This window comes from Strigops habroptila, chromosome 2 (genome assembly GCF_004027225.2).
Source record: "Strigops habroptila isolate Jane chromosome 2, bStrHab1.2.pri, whole genome shotgun sequence".
In the NCBI taxonomy this organism is placed as follows: domain Eukaryota; kingdom Metazoa; phylum Chordata; class Aves; order Psittaciformes; family Psittacidae; genus Strigops; species Strigops habroptila.
Window position 1 is genome coordinate 53,775,911 of NC_044278.2, and position 6,918 is coordinate 53,782,828.

A 6,918-nucleotide genomic window follows, 5' to 3' on the forward strand; every position below is an offset into this window, starting at 1 on the left:
TTAATACAAGAGTCAATTAGAGAATTAAAACTGAATAGTACAAACATCTTAAATTACTTTATAACTACTACAGCCTATAAGTAATAAAACCTTAGTAAGGCCTCAGGAAAAACAAAAACAAAACCAAAACCAAAAAAACAAGAAGCTGATGACAATCTTAGGAATACATGAAGTTGGTATGTGATGGCTCAGAAAGCAGCTACCCTTTCTCAGGAAGGAAGGGACTGGCAGAGTAATGTCACACCGCTTTGAAGTCTACATAACAACCAGGAAACCTCAGCAGGCCGGCGCCGAGGCAGAGCCCATCTTCTCCAGCAGGGAGACTCGGAAGGTGTCTGCAACGAGAGAAAAACAACTCTTTTATCTGAAGGCCTGAAGCCCCACCGCCCTCCCTCCCAGCAGCCGCAGCAGTACAAGGCGGGGGAGCGCCGGACGCCGCACCGGAGCCAGCGACCACCGCCGGCTGCCGCCCCTGACGGGAGGAGCCGGGCGGCGAGGCGAGACCCCGGGGAAGGCCCCCCGCCCCGAGCGGCCCGGCCAGCATTACCCGCACCGTCCTCCTCCTTCTTCTTCTCCTCCTCCTCCTCCTCCTCCTCCTCCTCCTCTTCCTGTAAGCGTCCCCGGGCCGCCGAAGCCCGGCTCTCCGCAGGGAATCCCCCTGTGCCCGGCCTCACCCGCAGCCGCTGGGGTGGCTCTGCCGCCGCTGCCTACCTCTGCCCGTGCGCCTCTGCGCGCCGCCAGGCCGCTTCCGCTTCCGCATGGCGGAACACTCCCCAGCCGGCAAGGGGCGGCTGCGCTCTCTATGGCAGCGGAGCTCCAGCGGCGCCCGGCGGCGGGGCGGGAGGCCGATGGGGGGCTCTGCAGAAGGAGTCGTGCCGCCCGGGTGAACGCGGGCTGTTGGTTGGCTGTCCCGCAGGGACGCGCGGTGCGTGGCGCGGTCAGCGTGTGTGCACCCGGCATGTGCGAACGGGGCTGCTTCCCGGTGAGGAACATTTAGATTTAGATTTAAATAAGAAGTTCTTCCCTGTGAGGGTGCTGAGGCGCTGGCACAGGGTGCCCAGAGAAGCTGTGGCTGCCCCATCCCTGGCAGTGTTCAAGGCCAGGTTGGACGGGGCTTTGAGCAACCTGGTCTAGTGGAAGATGTCCCTGCTCGTTGCAGGGGGTTGGAACTGGGTGAGCTTTATGGTTCTTTCCAACCAGGTCCCACCACTTGAGAAACCAGGGCTGCAGTAACCTTTAGCAGCAGGCTGATGCTAACCATTGTGTGGAAATAATGACTGTAAAACACCAGTGAAAATGGCACAGGAGTTCACCATCAACCCACTCAGCAGCTGCAGCAAGACCACAGCTCTTGTGCAGAGATGCTATTGTGCTATTTCATGTTGCAGATGCTGGTAACTGCTGGTCCTCCTCTGTTTCTGCTATGGTTTAGTTAAATGATAGTGTAAAAGCAGAAACTACTGCTACTGTACAGCAGTGTGAAATAGTTTGTGCTTTATAGTCTGAGAGTCCCTGCATAGCACACCTTCTCCTACAGACTTGCATCTGGGAGCACACAAAGCAGATCTAGTTACATTCCAGAGAGTTTCAGTAGCAGCGCAGTGAGACACTGCATATGACAAAGATTTATAATCCTGTGCGTTATGATAGCCCAAACTGTGCCAGAAATAAATATTCTGTATTTTAAAATAAAAGAGCAAATAAATGCTCTCAAAAGTTGCAAAATACCAGAATTGAGGTTACCCATGCCATGACATCAGCCACAACTGCGATGGCTTTCATAGGCTGTTTTTCTGATGAAAGAACTGTTTCAAGCATTACATTTAATAATACTGTAAAACATACGGGCGAGAAGAAGTAGCGAAAATGTATGTAACTTCTAAAAGATGTAATCAAGCACCAGTACTGCAGTACAGCAAGGGTAAACAGTGTCTCTGCTCAAATGCAGTCCTGTCTTGGGCAGATGAGTCATTTTTATTATTTTTTCACCGTAGTGAGATACCTAAATGAAATGTCTCCCTTTAGGTTTCAGAGTCTGAAGTGAAGGTCAGTAAAGCAAGGGTATCACACCTACCAGGCAGAGGAAGGATGAAGCGGCAAAGTAAACATCAGCGAGGGACAGTATCCAAATGTAACAGCGTATGTAAATCTGTTTTTTTCTGTAAGACGTTGTCTCTCCCCAACTCTGACAAATACATTGCACTACCAACCTTAAAAGCTATCTGAAATCTTGTACCTTTTTTCTGACTTCAACAGGTAGACTAATAGGAGGTATCACTTCTGCCTATAAACTTCCTAATCTGTACTTTCAGTAGTTACAACACTGAATCCCACAAAAGTTCACTAGAGGGAGCGCTTGTTATTTACACATGTGTAATAGGTCTATTCATAAACACAATTAAAATAGGCTATGAACAGCAGATGCTAGGTTTTATATTCATGCCAGAATGCAGACCACTCTCCCTTTTTTGGAAGAGGATACAACTCTCCCAACTACACATGGTCTTATCTGTGTGCTTCTCCTGCTTTTCCTGAAATGCCCCGTTTTCTTGACCTTGATGGTCATTTGTGGTAATGCACGCAAGATGTTACGTAGGTGTTTACATAAAATAAAACAACAACCCAGTATAATTCCGTTTCCTTTCCTTCCACCTTCCTTCCTCTCCAAAACACACCAAAGAAGAAGAACTCTTTTTAGTTTAAAACTTAGCTGTACCTGTTGGGGAATGATTTATCTCATCTAAATCTTTTCTACTCTACAATATCCAGAAATGCTCCTAGTATATATATTTTTAGAAACAGAGTATGTGGCACACTGTGTTTACTTTCAATATGATTTCTGTTTTGTCACTGAACAGAAGACATCTCTTTATTCTCTCTTACACTGAGAGAAAACAAAATGATTCATTGTGCAGTTGAACAGCTTATGAATGGTACTTGGAGGTGGAGGCAGCAGCACAGAAGAATCTCTCGGATGAAGAGAGTGTGTAACTGTTGAAGAGCCATTTCAGTGTTGTTTTCAGACTCTAAATAGCCACTCTCCACAAAGCAAAATTAATCCCAGAAGTGGGTAGGAACAGAGAAATTAATCTGGAATACATTGTTTTATTTCCCATAGTAAGAAATGGCTCCACAAATCATTTGATTTCCTTTCATTAGCTCTAATCAATTTTTATTTTTTTTTTTTAATCTAACTGAATGCTGTGTGTCAGTGAAATGTGTGTGTGTGACAGATTTTCTGCCTTGGAGAGAATACAGAGCATTAGAAGTTATACATGTGCTGATGCAGGGCAATTACTGGAATTAACCATCACTTCCTGTGGCTGGTTCTCCATAGGCCTAATTATTGTATTCTGTTTAAAGTGGTAGAATATGACAATCCAGATTTTTTTTTAGCAATTTATGGAGTGGAATGCAAAAGCTATTGGCCTATCTCTTAATCTATTTCTGAAGCAGAGAAGAGTAACGGATTAATACTAGTAACCTTCCTCAATAGTATATTTCTCTTTTGACAAAGGGAAAAATTCCACAGGATTAAGTACTAGTGTAACTGTTGACACCCCAAAGAATTTTTAAAGAGGTGAAACTACATTGTTACATTTGTAGAACTATGAATTTCTGAAAAGCTTTTAAGCAGACAAGATCCCCTCTGTAGGTTCAGCCTGCCCTCCCCACTTATGTTTCACCTAATCCAGAAAGACCAGAGGTATTTTGGTAGATCTGGCATAAGTATAAGTGACTATGGCATCAATTCCATGTTTCAGCAGTTCTGCCTGTAACCCAGCCTTGCTTCCCAACACACACACACATATCAGGGAGGTCAGGGGAATCAGTGACAGAATGCTGTGCTGAGTTTTCATTATTACTGCTTTTTATTCTTGGCAAACCTTCTTCCTCATTTTCCAGGGTCCGATTGTGAAACCTGAAAAGCTAAACAAAGGGAGAATGAACAAGCCAGATCACATTTGATTTCCTCATAACACTGCTGTTTTCACACTGGCAGATACTGTCAACATGTCTCAGAATGTGCTGTCAAAGTAATTCATTTTAACCTTTACATCTTAAAAAAATGTCTTAGAGTAATTTGTGTTGACCAGATTTATACTAAGATGCAGATTAAGACATCTGAAATAATCATCAGGTGACCCAAACCACTGACAGTTTGTTTCTGGCCCACAAAATGTATATACTTCTATATCTATCTCTATACATCTACCTATATATGCACCCACACACATGTATGTATACAACCTATAACCAAAATGAAAAATAAAACACATTTTTAAAATTCGTTTTAAAAAAATGCTGATCCCTGTGACAAATGAAGGCATTTCTGCAAGATTTATATGACAGAGCATTAGAAATCATCTGTTGCATGTCTAAGCAACGATTCTTGTAGCTGTCAATACTATTGAAGCCTTTCAATCATTAATTTCTAACCATCTTTTTCATGGAGCAGAACTATGAAGAAAGATATGAGTGCTGTAAAAACTAAGCTGAGTAAGAAATGATGTGTTATCAGGAAGTGGCAGAAAATGTAAAAGTAAGGAGAATAAGGTGAACAACTTTATACTAGTGACATCAGCTTCAGGTATAGTGTAGTTTGTCTTGACCTGCAGCACAGGAAAACCTGATACATCATCTCTATGTAGAAGTTACTTATTCTGCCAATGTCTAGATACTCACATAAATACTGGGAATTTCCAGTATTCTGGCTGCAAGCCCCACAACATCACTGCAGATGAGCTATTTTTCCTAACTGGGGGTTCTGCAATGACTGAATGGAATAAAACTTTTTCCATTAGTTTTCTAGTTAACCTACACTTTCCTATTCTGTTTGCAGTAATATTATAGGCATGATGGGAAGAGGAGCCAGGAGGAAAGGAAGATTGCCTTATACTTCATAGCTTTGGACAGTAATAATCTCTAACATAATGACAGTCCCATTTGAAGGATAAAGTGACAGTTTTCTGCAAGTGGGGAGATAATAAAAGGATTCTTATCAAGTAATTTTAATAAAAAAGTAATGAATTCTAACTTAACAGTGTATTTTCACCTACATATGCTACAGTCTAATTGTTGTCTCCTAATTTAGTATGAAATAACTACATGAATCAAGCTTCGCACCAAAGGAGGAAAAAACTTATTTAAGTAGTGCAAGGGCACCTAATTATGAGTCATAGGACATTATTTAGAAAAGGGAAAATGTCACGATAACAAGATCCTTTGACCTATAAAAAGGGAAGTCATGATAACAGACAGCTTGTTTTGTTTAAAAGACATTGTAGAAAATAAATCTGTCTGGGCCACGCTGCAAAGCCTAAGAACTTTTTGTCTGTAGCTTCAATTGCCCACTTTACTCTTCGCTGGTAAACCTGGATAGTGTAATAAATTGGTATCTCCAGTAGATTTCAGTGATATTACTCTGGCTTCACAAGCTTGCTAACATTCCAGAGGACTTGTTACCTCTTTTAGAAAGTCTTTGCTTATTGAGCTAAAGGCTGGACTTTTTTCATGTTTGTTTCCTTCTGATTATATGTTTAAATATTTTACATGTACATGACTCATTGTATATTGTGGATTATGGTATAGAAAGAGGACTTGAAGAATTCAAATTCTACATCAGTGATTATCTGCAACTCTATCATCCTTCCCTACAGAGCTGGGCTACCCAATTTTCTTTACAAAGATGGATGTTGTTCCTGCAATCTCAACCAGTTTATCAGGGACCATGACTCTTTTTAAGCAAGTTCTGCTGATCACAAGTTCTCAGGAAAGTATAAAGTTTTAGGGTAATGTTTGCACTTGCCTCGACCCTCAGCTCAGCACTCCCTTTTTGTGCTCTTCTTGTCTTTCACTGACACTCTCATATGTTGTTACTAAACCACCGAGTTTAGAGATATATGCACATCAGCTTAAGACTAAAGCAGCATCCTTTTAAGAATAAACTCTTGAGGCCTGCCAATTCCAAGTGCATGACAGCTGATAGTAAATCTCTGCAGTATGCAAAAGAAAGCAATTTGATTGTTGAGGTGCTTATCCAAGAGACTGAAATAGAATTTCCCTCCCTGTCAGAATTTCTGTATAAAGCTTTTCCAGCTAAAGGAATTAAGCATGGTGATGCTTAAATTTTAAGTGTGAAGCCATTGCTCCGCATGAGCACACCTGCATACAGTGCATGGAGAGAATCAAACATCTAAAGTGAGGTTCTAAAAAGCCAGTTAGGAGCCTAAACTACTCAAAACTGAAGTCAGGTATGGGTTTGGAGTCTTCATCTCAGCTCTCTGCAGGAGGCAAGTGCTGAAGCTCTCTCTCCCAAAGATCAAGTAGTTGATTTTCATCAACTACTGTCATAAGGATCCTTATGGTGGGAGGATCACAGGACCTTCATGATTCGTAGGTTCCCTTAGGTGAGGTGGGAAGCCTAACCTCCTTTCCCATCCCAGCCCAAAAGGAAACAAGCCCATGACCAAAATCATCAGGGCACATTTTTACAACATAGTTAAACCAGAATATTCTTAACACAGATGTATAAGCCTGTTATGAACTCAAGGTGTTTGGTTTCTAGCAAGTTCTATCTTTCAGCCCAGAAATGTGATAGTGTTTACTACTGTTCAAGCTGATGAGTTTAAAAGATAACAGAAATTGGGTTTAGCACCTAAATTGCTCTGTACACAGAATTTGTTGTGAATACCTTTCTCAAAGGTCTGTTGCTCAGACATCAACAACTGACCTCAAGGCATGATGATATTCTAAAGGGGGTGATATTCCCTTTAAGGGGATGATATTCTTCTACAGCCTGTGTGATGCTGATGTCTAAGTCCATGTGATGCTACTTTTAAGAATTACTTGGGGAAATTTTCATTTGCGTACACAGTGTTTTTCAATTACTTTCACATTGGCTTAATCTCTTTTTCA